Genomic DNA, 21,234 nt, shown 5'->3' on the forward strand with positions numbered 1-21,234 from the left:
AGATATACTGAGCTAAGGCAATGCTGGTTCTTCACTTGTACGTGCAGCAAAACAGCGCCGCTGCTTTTTCCTGTACTTACACCAACTGGCAATACATAAAAACAGAAACATCTTGGGTCGTGGAAGCTGGTAGTCAAGTAAACCCTTTCTTTTCTTATGCCTCAGTGCTTGTGACTTTATGGTGAAAAATATTTCGATGATCGCATTGTCACACTTGAACATTATCAGCTGAGGCACGTCAAAGCCTCTTCGGAACCTGCCGAAAATGCAAGATCACGTGGCGCATCCAACACAATCTTCTAGTCGCAGTGGAGCGCGAGTGACAACTAAGGGCAGATCGTCCTCTCTTCTTGCGCTGGCCTCCACTGACCTGCTTTCACACTCCAGCAAACACAGAGAACCACACTGCATGCCGACGGCAACACACGCACTTACTGACTGCCTGAAACGGGACTGCAGCAATTTGCTATGCACACAAATCACAGCGCCACGCTTTCTGCTTTAAAAAGATATGAAGAAGGGATCAGGGCGAAAGAGAAGAAGATGAAGAAGGGGGGAGGGGGAGACGAGCGGGAGAGCGATCGGTAACTGGCCGCCATTCCGGCCCGGTGGCCCTGTTGCGTAACGGTCCTGCATGCGTTCGGTAAGAAGTAATGCAAACGGGGCTTAAGCGCATGTGGCTGAAGCCGGTCTAGTGGGGAAGCAAAATCATTTCAATGTGCACATGCATGCACAGGATGACGCAGCCGTGTTTTGACACAGCGTGCTAAAAATAGCTTGTTCTTAAAAGATGAGGAAAAAATGTGAATGCCAGTCAAATCCAGACTGGCACGAGGCAGAAAGATCAAGCATCGCTTTGTAGACAGCCCAGCTATAAGAAGAAGAGCCACCATTTGAAATCCTGCCTTGTGTGTGTGTGCGTGTACCTCGCCTCACAGGCCTCACAGCTGCACCCACACCCACACACACACACACACACTTAATGAATTAAAGCAATTAAGAATGTGCATGAGCAACTTTGCAGCGCTGTTATGCAATGCTTGGCCCGCGGGTCCGTGTGACGGGAGATGGCGGCGGGCAGGCCTGTTGTGTTTGCTGCTACACATACATGGCCATTAATCACGCTCGGGCTCTTTGCTCTTTTTTTCTATTTCGAGAGAAGCGAAAGGCTGACGGCAGCGGCGGCGGACCTCCGGCACAGTAGCGGCGCGTGCAGGCCGGACTTTGGCGTCGCTGCAAATGTCACACAACGTTAGCTGGCTGAATGGCGGCCGGCCTGCAGAGACGGCTCAAGAAAACACCAATTTATTGGCGGGTGCGATGTTTTCTAAACGTCTTCTAATCTGATACACAACAACAAAAATGACCTGTAATTGCAAACGCCCGCACACAAGAGAGAGCCACCTTACTTTAAGAGAGAATTTGAGACCCAATGCAAAATAATATGCTCAAGGGCTTAGCGATGCATTTAAAAAAATAAAAAAAAAGGCATTTTGGGAATACTGATGAGTATTTATGTAACCGAGCACAGAGGCACAGACACAACAGGTAGAGTAGGAGACATAAACAGATATTATGTCTTTGGGAGCAACATCAAAGAATGCATCTCTTCCCCTCTCTCACTTTCTCCTCTGTGCGAAAGAGGCGATTTCTGCAGGGTGTGCTGGAGTGTGAGTCATCATCAGCGCACACCGGGAAAAAAAGGGAGAGGCATTCTTTAAGTGGGGTCTTATGGTAGCAATGCAGCACAAATTGACTTTAAACACTGCCTTTAAATATGTCATTAAGGTTCAATTCCACCACAGAATAGGGAAAAAAAAGCAAAACAGCAGAACAAGGACACCTCGCTAGTGTAAATATACTGCATGTAGTCAAGTGTTACGTAAGAGCACAACTGCTCCGAGCAGAAAGCGTGATTGTGGCATCAGGCATGACTGTGTGGGGCCAGTGCCTTATATTTGAATAATAAACGCAATTGCTTTGCAATGTTAACAACGCAATGAAATACATTTAACCGCACAGAAGGACAAATTAGGACAATATAATAAATGCAAATGTCAAAGACATCAGTGCCGATTGAACTTGCAAAATGCATTTTATGCAAGTAAATAGTCCATTCCTGTCCATTTTGCTGCGTTGTGTGCAGGTTAGAGTACTAACCAATGGTAAGCAGCACATAGTTTTAACTCCGCGCTTGAAACAGTGCAGTCTGCAAATGTTAGCATTTAGCATTAAACTGTGTTGCACTGCACTTGATTTTTCTTTTTCTTTTTTTTGGGGGGGGGGGGAAGATGTCACCCTATTTACATTCTGTATTGTTGTTTGGTGGAAACTCAACTTTACAGCTAGAAATTGTTTCATTTCCCCAAAATGAGATTTAAAGCTATCAAACTAATTGTAATCAGAAACAGAAGCAGAATGATCAAAACAATGTGAGAACACATTGGAAATGGGTAAAACGTTGGAAAGAAAATTGCATTTGATTCTGTGCGGTGCGGTGTAGCCTTTAATTAAAGATCCGAGTGTGCACGGTTCAAGGGATAGCAAACGGCAAGAGCGCCCAAGCCGAACGTGAACAGCTGTGACCTCAGGCGACACCGAGGCAAGACTCGCCGTTCGTTTAGATCGCTGGAACCACTGCGCGGGATTACATTGCAAACCTCTCAAGCGCTAAATATGCAGCTTCAAACACACAAGTACGATTGCAAACAATAGAAGCCGCCTTGAATTGACGAACCATCACACACAGAATATTGAGGTCAGAATTTTTCCAGGTCATTCCTGGACAAATGGGTCATCTCACACTCTAGTTTAAGTATTAACAGATGTTACAAGAGTATAAGGGGAAAAAATTCAATTCAATTATCTTTAACACCATTTCCAAATGAACACAAACAACTCAAAGATGAAATAGCTTCATAACAGTTTTGAAAACAGGAGCAATGTGACAAGTGGCCGCCATCTTTGTGGAATAAAAAAAAGCACATCAAACGCCTCTAGAATCCTCAAGAATAAATACATTGATGAACAAAGCACGCACATAACCGATTCTGCTGCTCTTCTTGTGAATAATGTTGCATTTGTGCTATTTCAGTCAAGTTGCTATGGCATTTCAAAAAGTCACGGTAACTTTGACGCGTCGAAACCTCTTGGAAATTCGGGCCCATTGGCGGATATTTTTAGCTGCAACTTGTCAGTGATTGTGGGGATGTGATCACATGCAAGAGTTAGTCTCACCCATATCAAATATAGCAGCCCAAGATGTTGGGAGCCTGAGGTCAAATGAAGTACTCTCGTGCCGTGACCCTGTATTCGGAATTCCAACCTGTAGTTCTGGCGTGATTGAAGCACCACTGGGTCAAATTCACTCGGGTGGAGAAGGTCTTCTATGCACTCTGCGGGGTCATCACAGATGACGTTGTCGTCAGATATGTTTATGACGACCGAGGACAGTGTGACTGACAAGTGGGTACGGTCTACACAGACTGTTGACGAACTGACCTTTGCGACTGTGTACATGATGACGAGGGGATCTGATTTGACTCTGATTTGTGGACGTAACCTGATTTGCAGGGCGAGTAGCAGTCACGTCCATTTTCATCGTACAATTATGTCGCATTGTTTTGCGTATGACGAGAAAGGAACGCGGCAGGACATCGTGAACATCGTCAAAGACACGGTGCCCGTTTCCGCCTTGCAAAAGCAGTCATTTATCCACAGGCTGATCCGCTTCGATGGTGGTCGCAGCTCTTGCGATGCGCCACATCCAATCGGTTAACGTGATCCGCCTTTTTGTTGACTTTGTTTGGATTAGATTTAGTTTTTGTTGTTGTTGGTTTTTTTGGGTCAATGTTCATGTGTCGCATTCATTCCCACCTGTTCTCGTCAGCCCTGTCCCTTGTATCGACCGATCAGTTCCCTCCAGCCGCTCGCGTCTTGTCCAGGTGTGCCTTGTTGTCTCGCCAGTTTGCTTTTATTTCGGGCCCTCCTTCCTTTCTTTCAGTCTGCGTTGGTGCATTGTCGTTATGTCCCACGGTTCCTTGGCCCCGTCTCGGTTCTTAGTGATGAGAGTTTTGTTTCCATGTGTTTCTTTATTACTTTTAGGTTTGTTAATTTAGTGTTCCTTGTTTGCCTTTGTTGTTTTTGAAAAGAAATCCCTTTTCGAGACACCTGCACTACTGCTTTGCCTCCCTGTTTAAGAAAAAGAGTCAGTATCACTGGTAGTTATAATGGGTGCGCATGCAAGTAGCTTTTCTTCCCCAAGTGGCAGCAGCAAGTATTGGCATGTCATGCACGTTAAAGCATTTTTACTCCAGTTCCATTTTGCCTCATCTGCGTCAAAACTCAAGAAAACAACACATTAATTCCACCCAAAGTACACAATTCTTAATCATTGTCTTCGATTACTGCGCCCAACTCTGATTGCTGTCGCACCAGTACTACTTGTGAAAAGCACAGTAACTTGAAACTACCAACTTAACGGCAGCATATTGAGCTGTCCTTAAGTTGGCCTCCTTGCATATTTAACACATTATGTACGCGTTACAAACGTATAAGTGTGGAAGATGTCGGACTGGCCCGCCTGCAGTCAGATTCGTGCGTCTTCTGCTGTCGCCCCTCCTTCCTGTCTGCCCTCCACATACGTTGCCGCCATTGCACCTGGCACAGCCAGCAACACAGCGTAGCCTGACGCACACCGGCCCGGCTCCATACAGCATTTGTACGCTCAGCATCATTCAACAGATTGTTATTTTGTATTTCTTGCTTCCTTACTTAACCTGGCACCAGAAAAGTGCAATTCAAATGAATGATGCTCGTTTCAAGACATTTAGCGGAATGCAGAGAAAGCACGAAATACATCTTACCGAAGAATGTCTGTTTAAGAAATCAGTCGACATTCAACTAACCCGAGCAATAATATCACAAGCCCCCAAGCGGTTTCTGGGTTACCTTGTCCCACACAGAGACGGTGCGAGACCGAAAGGCGAGTTCCCTCAACGGGCGGGTCTTGAGAGGTTTGTCCACGTGGCCACATTGAGACGAGGCTCACAGACCACACTAACGGCGTGCAACCCGATGCCCGAGACCCGATGCCCAGTCCACGACGCTACCCGAGCCTGCCGATTCAATTACGGCACGCCAAGCGGCGCTCTCCGAAATAATGCACAAAGAAAGACTGCAGCTGATATGCAGTTGTTCCTCACACGTCCATGCTGGGGCCCTAATCGTCTTCTTCGGCCTACCTTCCGCTGAACGGCTGGCAACTATAGTCCAGGATGTACACAGCCACTCGCCCCAAAGTCAGCTGGGCCAGGCACCAGCCCACCTGCAAACCTTCATGAAGTGTCTCTGGAAACCAAACAATTACTATTTTTTTTTTTTCACAGTAAAATATTGCAAGGAAAAGAAAAACCCGAAAAGGGGTATGTTGTTGTTGTCCAGTGATTTACTTAGCGCTGGCACATTCCGGACTTTGATAGAGAGGGGATTCTGAGGTGGCACTAATTTCACCGGCTTAAAATAGCTGCGCTTATTTAAAAATAGTGAAGAGGAGAGATGCGATCTAAGCAAATGACCCAGAAAGAAAAGCTTCCCCTGGTGAACGGCATCCAAAAAAAATCCCAGCAGCGAGACTCAGCCCACATCTCACATTTGAAAAGCGGCAAATCACCAGAGGGTTGAGTGAGTGAAAAGGTAACAACGAGCTCAGGAGGAACACAAAAAAAAAGAGACAGCGCTGCAGAAAACGTGAACAGAAAGCAACGTTTCGAGCAAGTGAATTGGGAACGTGCTGGATGTGTGAGCGGTGAGCTCATCGCTTGCCGTGATGAGAATCGCCGACGGCCAGCACGCGGACAAAGCTTTGAAAACAAAGCTAGTGACTTGATCAAATCATTATGTACATGGCCAAAACTATAGATTTTCAGTTTGAAGGGATGGGGGCCACATGACATACAAAATACACCCAAAAAACTGCAGTGCTAGAGAAAGATGCTGATTTGTGTGAATACATGCGTGTGCGTGTGTGTGTGTGTGTGATTTTAGCTCTACTATTGAAGTCAATCATTTCCAAAATTAATACTGTGCATAGTTGTCGTTGTCGGGAAGAAAACTGGCAAGCTCTGAGTCTACAATCAACATTGCTTTGTTGCCATCAAAAGTGCATGTTCCTGTTCCTATAATTAGAATGAAGAGGGTCTGGCTGGTTTATTGATCGAATCGAAGGGCACTGTTGGGCCTCAGTGGATGAATTGCTGTACTCCAGGCCATTTTATTGAAAAGATTATGCTTGTGGTAGCGGATGGTGCATCTCAGGACATCAGACGGAGACAGTCTATTTTGTTCACACGTACGATTACAGCGGATCCTGGCAATGCATTCCGGGACACTGAAAATTAGGAAAGTAACAAATCTGTCAAACTGTGTGACACACACATTTTAACTTGCATTTTAACAACGTGACCAATCATACAAGAGTAAAAGGAGTTAAAAATGATGAAGTGCACGGAGGTCACATGTGACTGCAATTCTGGGGGACTTTTGTGGCCTATTTTCCCCTAAAATATTGGTCGAAGTTTGAATTGCGCGAATGAAGGAGTCTTGCGTTTTAGCGAGTCCATTGTACAGTATGTACATTTGGTAACCATCTCTTTAAACTGCTCCTACCTCGATACCACTGTAGTGACATTGACCGTAATAGATCAATGATTACACTTTGTGCAGTGTAATGACTTTAAGGCCTCGCTAGGTCAGAAGGACACTTGCATTATGTCAATAAACACAAGCACGGGATAACGCTCTTATTTGTTAATTAAGTAACGTCATTTCAATGATTTTGTCACTTCTATCTCCATCAGGGGATGAGTGCACAGACACCCAAATTGTATATACAGGCGATGCGATTAGTCTAGGAGAGCATGTATCGATATTTATGCACTGACTGAGTCTATAAATACCAACACCCAGTCCAAAAATCAATGTATGCCTGCTACTATATATATATATATATATATATATATATATATATACACACACACACACACTCAATCAAATAAGTCAATACATTGAAAGTACAGGCTGGCCTGACCCTCTGTTAGTCGGACTAATTTAAGTGAAACACACTCTGTCTGCATCAGAGTGTTAAAAACAATGAGAGCTCATCCGACATAAATGGATTAGAGAGGCGGATTTTCAGGGTCTGGCTGCGTGTGGACTGGAGGCACGTGCATTATAGATGAGGCAGTGGAGAAGGGGAGTGTTCGGCCAAGCGCTATCAGTTACCAGAAGACCAATCGAAATCCCCTCCCCATCATTTTTGATCAACCTACAGCAGGTTTCACAGCAACAAGCTCAGCCTTCCCTCCGCCGCAAACTTGGACGAAATGGAATACATTGTCGTATGGACAAGGACATGGACGGAACTGTCATCGTGAATCTCCGCAGGATTTTGTCACGTTGCTAACAGGCTTATGAAAGTCAGATGAACGTGTTACGATCTTGTTAAAACCGGTTACATGATTAAAAGGCCACGTTCATTGTGCGACGCAGCCAAGAGAGCCTGTAGCGGATGGAAATGTTAAGAAGCTCAATGCGGTGGCCGCAGATTGCCAAACTTGCCGAAGATTTTGTCCCATTGTAACAAGCGCGCACGCAAGCGGGTCAAAAGATGGGAGAAACCCATCAAGCAACTGAACCTGACGTACCTCCCCGCTAATGGATCTAATCTGACAGCTACTAGTTTTTATGTCGCGCCGTTGAGTCGAGCATAATATTATGCTGTACGTTCCAGACCAGGGGTGTCCAAACGTTTGCTCCGAGGGCCGCATTCAGATAAATGGGTGGATGCGAGGGCCACTTCGGAATTCTTTGGCTTTCATTTAGAAAACACGCTAAAACCGATCCGCAGCGAATAGGAAAAAGTCGAAAGGCCTCTTTAAATCCCCACATTGTGCCACCTAAAAAAGGAAAAGAAAAAGAAACAGCGAAACCAGCCAGGCTTTTGTGATTAGGAAAAAACAAAAGTGAAACCAAGATATATCCTTTCACAACTTGTTCCACCATGTTACCTATAACTTACTTATAACTCACCTAAAAAAAAAAAAGAATGAAATCTTTGGGAAGTTGAAATAAACAACGGAGATAATCTCTTGTAACTGAATTGAATCTCCACTTGAATCGACTTGTATTTCTCTGCTTTTATAACACAAAGCTGCGAATTGCAACTTCAGCTCTAACGTCAAGGCTGAGACTTCCACGTGAAGTTGCTCGTCTAGATGACTTCCACTTCTGTGCTCAGTTGTTCTGACCTCTGATTGCATCATGTCAAAGTTTGACAAAAGAGGCAGTCTCAGCCTTATTGTAAGCTACTCGGGAGCTTCGGTCCCCGAGGGAGGGTTTTCTTGTGCCCTTGAGGGGAACATTGTTCATGCTTTTAATTCCCTGCCACTCCTCTCTGAGATTTCTAGTTGGCCTTGTTTTTTTTTTGTTTTTTTATAGCTAAACGTGTCACGCTGCATTGGACTTTTCATCCGTCTCGGAAGGTCCCTTCAAGGTGTTTTGCTCGGATTCCATCATTATCGTCATTTTTCTCCCAAACTTCCCAATTTTGGTGGACACTCACAGCTTATGATTGTGAGTGTTTTTGTGCGCTTTTGTCGGATGCGCAGCGGAATCTCTTGAGGTCGACCACAATCCATCACGGGACGCCGCTCGGCCTCTGATTCGACATAGGAAATAATGGGAATTACCTTTAAAAAATGGCTAAGAATCACTTTAAAATCTTTTAACTGCCAATTTCATAAAACTTTATCAACTATCAAGTAATTTGAAAGTAATATTTGAATATTCTCAATCACACAAGTTGGTCACACAAGTTTAAGAAGTCAAGAAGTGTAAAATTAAAACAGAATCAATCGAAAATTCCTCACGTGAATGATAAAGGTGCAATGTGAAAGTGATTTAGCCACCGAGACGCCTCATTTGCACTTATGTTTTTGAACATTTATTGTCCCATCAGAATAAAAGCCAAAACCACTCCTGAGCAAAAAGAACATAAAGGCTTGTCTTGCTTTTGCAAAAAAAAAAAAAATGTAAAAAATAAATCAAAATAACAAATGACTGATTTCCAAGACTTTTGGGAGCGTATTCTAGATGAAAGTTTAACTTTTTGGAAGGTGTGTGTCCCGTTACATCTGCCGCCAACGTAACACAGCAGTTCAGAAAAAGAACTTCATACGAATAGTCAAATACGGTGGTTGTAGTGTAATGGTCTGGGGCTGCTTTCTCCTTCAGGACCTGGACGACTGGAACCAGGAATTCTGCTCATTACCAGAAAAATGTCAGTGCTGCTGAGTTAAACAATTGTGCGAGGAAAAGTGGGCCAAAATATCTCAGCAGAGATGTGAAAGACTCATTGGCAGTTCTCGAAAACATTTGATTTCACTGGCCCAACCAGTTATTCGATTTAGGGGCCATTCTTTTTTCACACAGGGCCGGGTAGCTTTGAAGATGTACTTTTCCTGAATGAAATGAATGAAATTGTTTACTTGGCTTATCTTTTTCGGATATTTCCATTTGCTTGATGATTAAACCAACAGTGAGGAAACAATGCACACCCAAAAATATTTGAGAAGGCGGCAAATCCATTTTTCACGGCACCGTATATTCTTCTTTTCTCCCCTCCTCATGTCACAAATAAGCTGGAACAAGACCAAACTTAAGCACGACCGTTAATACTTTGATGCTCACTGAAGTGAGTTCAGTTGCTGATGAACTCCAAAAACAACCCCAAAGTTTTTGTGCAGGTTTAGAGGGCGACTGTCACGCAGCTCCTTTGAGGACTGTGGCCTTCCAACAATTGTTGACAGATGGGATGGAGAAACACTTCACAGTGGCCAGACAAGTGGTGCAAGCAAGAATGCAGTGTCTTTAACATAACAGGTCTGTGGTTGTCTTGTTCGTGATCAACATTCATGTTTCAACAGCACAATTATTTAAAAACCCCAGGAATGAAATTGAGTGTATCGCGTGATTTAGCCTTTGGGAAAATGAGTGTATAGTGTCGTGATAACATTTGAGGGAATGTCACGCCGGCGGGGCGACTTGTACATTCATCAAGTCGAGCGATTACCATGTATGGGAGACTCAGATATGAATTGGATCATAAAAAAAAAAAAAAAAACACGATAGCCGAGTGAATCGTGTGGGGAGTCCCTGGGTCAGTCAGCAGCATTTAAGCGTCAATAAAGAGGGCTAATTAAATTAGTGGATCGGTGGAGGCCTGTAGTGTGTGGACGCACACGGCTTTAATTTCATTACAAGTGACGTAAACATGAGGTTGTGACCCCAGCACGGGAGGACCTCCCACATCGAAGGATTTACAGCAAGAAAATGTGCACGCAAAAACATTGGGATAACGGCCCAAATGAGGAAATGGAATTGCCCCATAACATCAGACATATTGCAAGTGTACATTGAATCATCCATTCGTGCATGAGGGACACCTGCACAGTGTGGAACATGAGCAACAGTGTCAGCTGTTCGTCGTGGAAGCAAACCTCTGTACAGTAAAAGAAGAGACATGAGAAATTCTATTCCACATTATGTCTCTGAATATTAATAAAGTGGAATACATTATTAATCTGCGCAATTATGGTGGAGTGCAATAGAATAGATGAGATAAAGTTAACTTAAGTTGTGTTTGTTCAGAAGAACATTAAAGTCCTGACGCTGTCTAGACACTGTTAAGTCTGCGAATGACAAATGTTTCCTGTCTGGCTGCTTCATATTTATGATGATCACTAAAATGCGGCTCTGTGTGATGAGTCACAGTGAGCGTCAAAGCAAGTGTGGTCCGAGTAAACCTGCGGGCTGCACCGACGACCTGCTCGCGCGCATGAATACTTATGAGGGTAGGAGTTAACCAGGGCGGAATTGTTCACATCCCGTTTTAAGTCTTGCCCCTTTGACCTCTTGGCTGCTGCAGGGAGACGTTCGAGAGGTCGAGGGTTAATTGGACACTTCCTCAATGAAAGCGCCAGATGAGAAGAGAAGAGGAGAGGATATGGTGCCTAGAATAGTCATCACTTATTCACATTATTGCAGTAAATATTCTCATTATTCTCGTTCTCATTCTTACTACAAAATCAAGATGAAAAATACTCATGGGCTCTATTTTCGCGATTTGCGCAGAGGCGGATGAGCGCGTTTACAGTCGACTTCATTCCCCGCCAATCAAAGCGGCTCCTCTCATACCCTTTAAATATGGCGCAACATGGAGCCGGTGTGGCAACAGACAACGTGGGCGGGTACCCGGATTCAATACAGAGTGAGCCGGTTAGAACCGCTGGCGACCTAAATATGTCCGTGGACATATGCCCCCCATAGCTGTGCCAGCCATGTGGATTATTTAAAAAGTATTCACAATGATGATGATAATGATAATAATAATTATAATGGGTTCAATGAATTTGAGTTCGACAATGATTCAGAAGGTTTGATGCCCACTGTACAAATATGTACAAATGGAACACATCTGACGTCCGCCACATACAGCATGTCTGCCTGTGCCCCGATCAAAATCACCAATATCGCGTTAGACCAGCGGTCTACCTACTGCGCCGTTCTTAGTGGTCGCAGCAGGCGTAAGTTTAGACTGACTTTCTACCACCAAATTGTCGCTGCACCCGGGCGCACGTCAAAGGACACACCTTCGTTGCGCCGAAAGTCCCAGCTTGCCGCAGACTGGTCTGCCAAATTGGCAAACCCGCGCAGTGAGCCTTGCGCTTGCACGAACATCAGGATATGCGCTTCGCCGCATATGCGCCGTTTACAAAAATAGAGCCCTTTGTGTTCCACAACTCCAGCCTGCCAACTTATCTTCCAAAAGTGTACTGCATCTTGAAAATATTTTCTGCCAGGTTTTGGCGTGAAATTGAAAGAATATTTCTCCGTCATGTAAATGTGAAAGTATAATATGTATTTGAAGCATGTACAAGTATTAATATAGGCTCACACGCGACACAAAGCTTTCTCAGTTATTTCAACTAAGGCGATACCAGGGGTATACATACAGTATATAGTAGACCCGATGAACTTAATGTACAGGGTGCAGACAGCTGTGTAGGAGGAGACCTTTACAAGGCTGTCTCCGTTTTGATGATTGCATCTCCATCATAGAACAACAGGGCTGCAGGCTAATGGTGCTTGCTGAAGAGCTTCACGCTCTGTCAGGTTTTCATTACCGCGTCACTCAGTGCACCAGTACGAAGGACCAAGCAATATTGGTAATTGCAGACAGTACGGCAGTTTTTCAGGATCCATAACCATCTGTTTTTCCACTTCAGGGAACTAATAACATCACCTCCGACCCATCCACCCCCTCCTCAATTCTGCTGTTCTGAGTAGTCCGTGTCCCCGCTGACTGAGGAGTCCAAAAAAATGAAAGAAAGAAATAAGTCAACAAGTATGAAGCACAGCAAGATGAAAAACGGTATCCAAAACGTTCCCAGCAACACCACGGGTGCAAGGGGGTAGCTTCTCCAGGACATTACTTCACTCAGAAAGTCTTGAAAGACCAATATTTTTGGGTGTTAAAACTGTTAATATCATTCCATGCATTTCGTTTTAACCATGTCATCACCATGTTTCAGTCGGAGAACAAACTGTGCAGCTTGGCCTCGGCTATTGAACAAGACAAGAAGCAACTGTGCAGCCAGGATCACAGATCACAGCATTTCTCGTCAACCAATCAGGTTGCTCAAATTTCACCTCCAGCAGCACCGAATCAGATTACACTGAGGTTATGCCCAAGAAACATACATATTCCATCCATCAATTTTCAATAGTGCTATATATGACTTTGGGCAAGAGCTGGCGCACCCTGGCACACATCGATAACCAGGCAGACCACGGCGCCGTGCTGTGCTGGTTAAACATTGATTTTGTCACACTCTGCCATTTCTGTCATGACACAATCTGTCAGCCAATCGCATTCTTCTAGCCACAGTGACACACCACTTTTTAACCCCATGAATCCACTCTGCTTTCCGCCCAAGATCGGGAGCTCTCCCAGATCGAGTTTGTGTGACTTTCCCTGTTCCTGTGTGACTTTCCCTGTTCCTGATCTCTGTGAACCGTGGATTAAGTGAAATCTTAACATTTGCTGAGCTGCTCTCTGTGGATTACGGAACACTTTGGCCCAAGACAAATTTCCTATCTTCCAAGTCTGACCCTCTTGTTGTGAAGTGAACTGTTCGGTATCCTGGCTTTGAATTGACCTGTTACAGTTACAGTTCTTAAATAGTGTTTATTAATATACTTTCCAACTTTTCCGGTGGTTCCGCGTTTTGCACTTTTTCACCACATCCGTGTCAGCTTTTGATATGAAACTGCGAGGCAAAGATGTAGCGGTGAAGCTCAAAGTACTTACTAAGCATCCACACGTCAGCCATCAAGTTGCCTGTTCCTTCGATGGCAATATACTGGAGGTGAAGAGAATAAAGCAAATGCCTGTTGTGAAGTGGGTTAGTTCATAGTCGTGTTTTTAAATCATTTCATGGCTTATGACTCACATTTGAAAGAGATGCAGATGAGCCCTGACGAAATGTTGACAAGCTAATCATCAACTAGTTATATAACAAGCAGGTGGGGAATTTATAAATAAACCTCATTTTTGCCACCCGTCCCAGTGAGTGGTGCGAATATCACAGCCATACATGGAGAAACACAGGATGGCTACACTGCAAAGGTTTCAAACATGGAGCTTTGACACTGTGTTCTGCCCCACTTGCACACTGACTGAGGAGTATCTGCAACATTTGCACAATCGACATCCACTCCTTGACGTCTCGGCGCCCTTTGCGTAATGGTCATTGCACCGGACTATTGCGAGATTAGTCATTCCAACCGCTCTAAGTGCTAGAGGACTCGGCATCTTTTTGCATAATTGTACCGGCATTACCAGATTACTAGCAACCTTTTATTGCTCAGTGACTGTTTGTCCTCAATGTCTTTATGTCACAAAAGAGTTCTCTGTCAATTGATTGTCTGTTGTCACACAAATTCCTTGTGTGTTTTTTGGACAATACTTGGTAAATAAAGATTCTGATTCCCGAAGGCTTCATTGGGCTGAGAACCAAATTTAAAACAGGGTAAAATATACAAGTATAATAACAATAGAGGTGTCATCGTCAGTGTTAATGTCTCTGCCACACACACAGAATTGGGAAGGAAAAAAAATGCACACATACCCACAAACAGTTGTGTTTCCATCATTTCAGAGGACAATCATTGCTATGAGCATACCTTAAACCTCACGTGATGACAGTAGTTCCATGAGGGCAACACTTATTTTGTCCCAGGAATGAAACCGTGCAAACATCATCACAGCATGAGAAGGACACAAACGCACACGCCGCTTTGCAAGCGTCACAATGGGGTCCGATGGATTCTGCTCATTCATATTGAAGCACAGACGGCGAGGAAACCCAAGAGAATTTCCAAGCAGTCCAAAGAAAGCCTGATTGTTGCTGCGAAGCTCTTTAGCCTCCATTACAGTCCAACAACATGGCCACTGGTGACTCCAAAATAAATAAAACACCTCTATGGTACAAATTTTACATTTGGGCAAGAAGAATATAGTGATACAAGAGATTACTGTCAAAAGACATAAGGATCACTGTCAGTTTATGTTTCCATCATATGTCAAGAATGGATCCTTGGTCATATAGTCCTCTCCACATGTTCTTTCAGCTCCTCAGCAATTCACTTAAATTATTTTTTTTGGGGGGGGCACAGTTTTGTTTTGTTTTGTTTTGTTTTTTAAATAGCATTCATATCTGGATTTTCTGAGGCTAACGCAGGAGCATTTTCCCTTCAATCTCGACATATCGAGGCAAATTCATTCCAACCACCAGATTCAAGCTAAGATCATTTATAACAAACCCAGGCAGGAAGGTAATTAAGATGCGATTGTACATATAAGTCAACGGGTAAAAAAGGACGGGGAAAAAAACCTTCAGGTAACAAGCTTGAAGCCTGACTGTGCAGGGAGCATTATGTGGAAACGGCTGCAAGTGTACATGCAACAACAAAAATAAATGCAACACACATATTTCAACTATTCCTTGCATACAGACTAAATGTATATAGGCTAATTGAGTAGATAAATGTGTTTATTTAGTAATAATACTTTGGTAATACAACAGTGAACCTCCCTGCATTTCAGAGAGCTGTTTTATCGTGACCATTTCTGTGTAATAATCATGATCTTTATTCAGCATCTGGATATGTCAATTCTTGGAAAAGTGAAGCAAAAAAAAAAAATAATGTTCCATTTCTCTTTGTAGAAGCATCGACAAGCTTTGATAAGGTGAGCTCACCAGTAACTTGTGCTTTAGCCTGCGTCTGCTCAGGATGTCCGGGTTGGGGCTGTTCCCGACAAGACAAAGGTTGTCCAAAGGCTGCACGCTGGGGAGCTGCAGTGGCACCACCTCGTTTCTTAGCTGGACCAGGGGGCGGGGAAAGGAGACACATTGGAAAACGAAAACAAACCAATTGTGCATTTGTATTTTCTCAAGAAATACAAACATACATTCAATTATCGCTGACAATCTACGTTATAATATTGGACAGTATCTATTGCCAACAAAATGTTTTTTTTCTTGAATTGAAAAACGGTTCAAGTGTCCAAGTTCACTGCTGCTGCAACATACCTACTGAGAAAAATTCGGTTTGCGCTCAAATTTAGATGAAGTGTTTGCTAGTGGACAAGAGGATAAATAAACTGAACAGCCACACTCAAGCAAACAATCCTTCACTGATGTTTACAAGTTCTGCCTGGAAAGACTGAAAAGCGTCGACTGAACACAGTTTCAAGTTAACTATTGCAACCGCAAACAAATCATTCAAAATGACGACTTAACACACAGTCTGGAAGACACAGCCACATTTTTGGATGCTTGTTGTCTGCGCACGTTATAAGACTAGTTAATTGGGATGACGGATGGCTACGTTGTTTGAGTCCAAGTCGGCTTCACGGAGCAGTTTTCTCTTGATTTTTAATCGTATTAAAAAAAAAAAAAAATTGGATTTGGCTGCTTCAATGAAAGGAAAATACAAATTGAATCATCATACAATCGACACCGGAACATTCTAATCCCATATTGTACCACTGAGTGCTAAGTGCTAGAGGACTCTGCATCTTTTTGCACAATTGTTCTACCGGAGACAAATTCCTTGTGTGTTTTGGACATACTTGGCAAGTAAAGATGATTCTGATTCTGATTCTGATTCTGATCCAGAAATTCTGATGTAACATGTATTATTAACATGTCAGTATAATAATCATGCAACATTTGAATTATTCATAGCGGCAGTGAGGTGGACCCAGATCCAGCTTTTGTGCTATAGTGGCAGAGCCGTAACGCGACTCCAGCATGGCGAGCCGTAACGTCTTGTCGTAGCAAACACGGAACGTGTCGGGGCCACGCGCAAAACACAACATCAGTTTGTGTGCCCGGGTGGGCACTGAAGTCTGAGCTTCCCGTCCATTCCAGCCGCCGTGCTGGTGTCGCTTCGGTCTCTTTCCTGGCACGGAGGCCACGGCCCCAAAATAACCTTTTTGGTCCGTGCCATCCATTAGTAATGACTATCAATGCAATGCTGCCGCATGTGCCCGCCACTTATGGGAACGAGCGAAGCTATTTTTAGATGCATGTCCCCAGCTGCACGTGTCCAGCTCAGGGCCAATGGGCAATTAGTGTTTGTTTCCTGACAAAATACATGTATATCAAATGAATTAGTGAAAAGGAAATCGTATTTGAATAAGCACATAGTACATGTTTGCTAGTCTTGTACCAGAACTTTCAAATGGGGCTAAACGCTGCTAGTGCCTTTCCCATTACAAAGAGCGAAGAGATGGTGAATTGAACCTGATCGAAGTTGACTGCTCATGGATGAGTGGAAAGAGGTTTTCGCATGGAAGCACCAAAAAGCGACTACAACAGCGGACTTTCAAAGTGCACGGGCCCGCTCGGTTCAATTTTAGAAGGCCACTGCAGCGTTGTCTGCGCTGCCCTCGCTCCTCAGAGGACCAAGGAAGACTTTGGATTTGGAGATTTCGATGACGCGTCTAGCACGGGCCGACTCAAACATTCACACTCGATCCAACCGAGATCACTTTGTGCTTTTCGCCATTTCTAATTTGCATGTTGCTAATTATTGCACCCTTCAGATATTTGACGATGGGCTGCTTGCCCATCGTCAAATATCTTACTGCTATATATATATATATATATAAGTATATATATATATATATATATATAAGTATATATATATATATATATATATATATATATATATATATATATATATATATATATATATACTACTATATCTAATTACTTGCCATTGTATGACATTATTATACATTGTGATATAGAGTACAGTATTTCCTCGTTTGTCGCGGGGGTTAGGTTACGGACCACCACCGCAATAGGCGAAATCCGCGTAGTGACCATTCTTTTTTCATTATTTATACATATTTTAAAGCTGTATGAACCTCCCCAGACTCTTATTAATAGTTTCCACACTCCTATTCATCTCTACCATCCTCTTACAAACACTATCTATATTCTTGAACACCTTTTAAACTCTTAAACATACAGTAATTTTCTTCTATGTAATATGTTTTAATGATTTTTTTTTCTCTCCCTTTTTATTTGTTTACAGTTGTGACGTTTTAGGCTACCAAGCATTTATTTTACCACAAAAAAAAAATAATATTACAGCATATACTCAAAATCCGAATATGAAAAAAATTTGCAATGCACCGAATCCGCAAGAGGTGAACCGCAATGTAGCGAGGGAACACTGTACACTATTTAGCAGAGGTGTGGACTCGAGTCACAGGACTTGGGCAGTAGCGAGTAGCGATTAGCTATCACTCCTCGGAATCCTGGGAAACGGTCGAACAGCCCAGCCGCTGGTGCACCTGACTCTCAACCTGGCTGGTCGCCTGATTTCAAACCACAAGCAGCACTGCGCCACATAAACCGACTCTATTTTCAACTGTATATGCAACTCATTGCTTTATTGAACGAATACATGTCAACATGATATTGGAGAGCTGAATGATTATTCATTAAGCTGACGTGTCCTACGCCATTATTGCGTTAGGTGTAGCGATTTCTTATTATCTTTTAACAGTTCACACACTGTTGGCCACACTATGGTAGAGGAATGGAGCAAGAGGTCATTCTGTACTGATGTTTTCATTATAAAACAAAACAACATGAATCAACAATAAATGCGACTGTGTGTGAATTGGGGGTATAGATTCCAAGCACCGCAGTTAACATACACAGAAACGACAACGATATTTCATGTACCAATAAGCACGTATGCTTGTTGTCGTTAGCATTAGCAGCTAGCTTTGAGCGCGATCACGCAAATAGTGACACGGCAGGTCGGCCTGTTCTCAAGAATCAGTCTTGTTCTGTTTCTGTTTCTTTTTTTTATTCACTTTATTTACCGATCAATCGGCACAAAGCTAGCATCTATTCAACATGAAACTACATTCTTCTCCGTGTTCTTTTCTTCTCCTCTTTTTGACGTAATATTTTACACAGAGTCCCCTGGTGTTCTGACTGAGATACTACAGTTGGATAAAATTGTGCCTTTATAACAAGATGAGAAACTTGTGTTCCTCTTTTTTTAAATTAGTGTTTGTGATACTCACAATAAATGCCAAGTTTAAACTGAAATCTATTTACATTTGTGTTTTAAATTGCCTCACTAGAGATGTTTGGAGATAAGAAAATGCGGTTTCCTGCTATATTCACGCCGTGAATTTCAGAAAAATACTGTTGATTATCTAAGAGGAAACCAACTGGTCATTGATTATTAAGTGAATGTCTCATTTCCTCTTGTGTACTCATAATTGCTCTTTAACCAAGCAAAAATATATTTTATTGTTGTACTTGGGCAGCACGGTTGGACGACTGCTTAGAGCGTCTGCCTCACAGTTCTGAGGACCGGGGTTAATTGAAGACTCTCACTTGCCCGTAGGTGTGAATGTGAGTGCCAATGGTTGTTTGCTTGTATGTGCCCTGCGATTGGCTGGCAACCAGTTCAGGGTGTACCCCCGCCTCCTGGCCGATGACAGCTGGGATAGGCTCCAGCACTCCCGCCACCCTTGTCAGGGGGAAGCGGCTCAGAAAATGGATGGATGGATGTCGTACTTGATTATTCTGATAGAACTGTCAGTAAAATACTCAGTTACACTACTGGATGCAAATTCTTATTTGTCTGTTTAATGTCAGAAATAAAGTGAGGAAAAGTAAGTCATAGCTTAGCATTTTCATAGAATAAATAAAAACCTACGATCAATCAGTTTTGAAACGGCAATAAACTAAGCCGATTGACGATTGATTTTGAAGGTGCCCAAATTTTGATCAGCCTCCCAGTTTTCTTGTAACGGTTCAATGCACTTGTTTATCAAATATATTTTGGTCGATAAATATGGATTTTGAAATATATAACAAAAATATTATTTAAACAAATATTAATATATTAAAACCTATTTTTATTTTGTTGGTAAAATGTCGAAACTTGAGGGGCAAAGACTGGAGACTCACTTGTGTCTTGCAAAGCGAAGACTTGTTCCCCCCGTCTGCTATTTAGCAAACAAATCTAATAAATCAGTTCAGGAGTGCGGAAGTCATTGAATTCCGAGAAAAGGTGAATCACTCCACCTTGTTTTACAGTTTCCTTCGCGTAATTACCGGCACGCACGGACGTAGTGGAGTGGACAGAAGGAGGCGAGACAAACCCCACAGATAATTCTTGCATAAAACAATCCAGCATGCCCCATTACACTGCTAACGAAGATACATCATTGCAAACGGAATAACAGCCGCCACCGTGTGCAGTACAGTCGAGGCCGGCTTTTCCCTGTTAATCCACTGTGAAATTCCACTCGATCAGGACATTAGCATCAATTACAGGCCCACATAAACACATAGCATTAACTCCAGAGCACATTAGCTTTCAATTAATCATCCCCCAAAGTTAAAAGTGGGGTGGAGCAGCAAGTTTGCCTCGTATTAACCGCCCTGGTCTCCGTGCGAGGCCCTGCCTGCCAATAATGTGTTATCAAAGAATGCAATTAACCTCCGACGGGCAGCGTGAAGCTCGGACAAAGCCGGCGGCATCAAGAGGGTGCTGCTCGCGCTGTTTTGGGGTGGGAGTGAGACACGGGGGGTTGCCTGTCAGCAATTTGGAAAAATGCAAAGAACAAGGGATTCAAAGCAAAAGACAGTGCTGCATGACAACCCATGCACAAAAATGAGGACAAAGTCCGTGCAACGTGTAAGAGGACGGAAAGAAAAACAATACAACTTGAGGCTGTGACTGAACTTGTGGACTGTGCAAAAGCAAATACTGAACAATTATTTCCTACTGTGGATTCCAACAAGATCGGACAAGCTAATCATCCCAAGTCCCCAACACACAACTTCCCAGATATTAGCCAACAACCTCTCCACGCCAATTGGCAGCATCCGGGCTAACGACATCTACGGTCGCGGGATCGCACGACTGCGGAAGAGAGAAAATCCGACGTAGTCTCAAGTCTCCACGCACACAGTATGAAGCTGCGGGGCGGCATGCCCCGTTTGGATTTTTTTGTCCAATCTGATCTTTTGAGGGAGTCGTTCACATTATAAAAACAAATGTCCATCCGAGTGACACGCATGCGCACAAAACATGAAGCACCAGTAAATATGAGCCACGCGTCCTGACGCATTTGTGGCAATTCCGAGGATTTTGTGCTCGAACTGACCGCTCCCCCATATATTTAGCCATTCTAAAGTATTTTCTTTTCACCACTGACTGTTTTCTGTTCTGTCTGGCTTTTCTTTTCGCGTGTGTCTGTTTTGCCGAACAATCGTGACATGTGCTGCCTTGTGATGACGCATGGGCGACCCGAGCCTCCAGACCGCCGTCGCATCGGACACATATCCGATTGATATCCACATGTGAGCGAGGCCTGGGTCGGATTGGAAAATATCCGAATTGTACTATTCGCATTGACGTGGAAGAAAAAAATGGGCAAAATGATCAAATGCGATCAGATATTTACAGTACTACGTCCATCAATGATGTCATCGATCGGCTCCGCAAAAGAATTTTACTCCGTGTCGCCATCGTGAAGAGTATATTTGAATCCAAAAG

The 21,234-nt window shown here is 43.4% G+C and overlaps 1 protein-coding gene across 1 annotated transcript in view; it reads right to left on the minus strand.

Annotated features, from left to right (window-relative positions):
- rimbp2b (RIMS binding protein 2b) overlaps positions 1-21,234 on the minus strand; it is a 79,748-nt gene that overhangs the window by 51,839 nt on the left and 6,675 nt on the right. The window contains 1 exon segment of the mRNA XM_061768767.1: positions 15,381-15,503. The gene's annotated coding sequence lies outside the window, so the exon portion shown is untranslated.

The sequence above is a fragment of the Phyllopteryx taeniolatus genome, chromosome 3 (genome assembly GCF_024500385.1).
Source record: "Phyllopteryx taeniolatus isolate TA_2022b chromosome 3, UOR_Ptae_1.2, whole genome shotgun sequence".
Classification (NCBI taxonomy): Eukaryota; Metazoa; Chordata; class Actinopteri; order Syngnathiformes; family Syngnathidae; genus Phyllopteryx; species Phyllopteryx taeniolatus.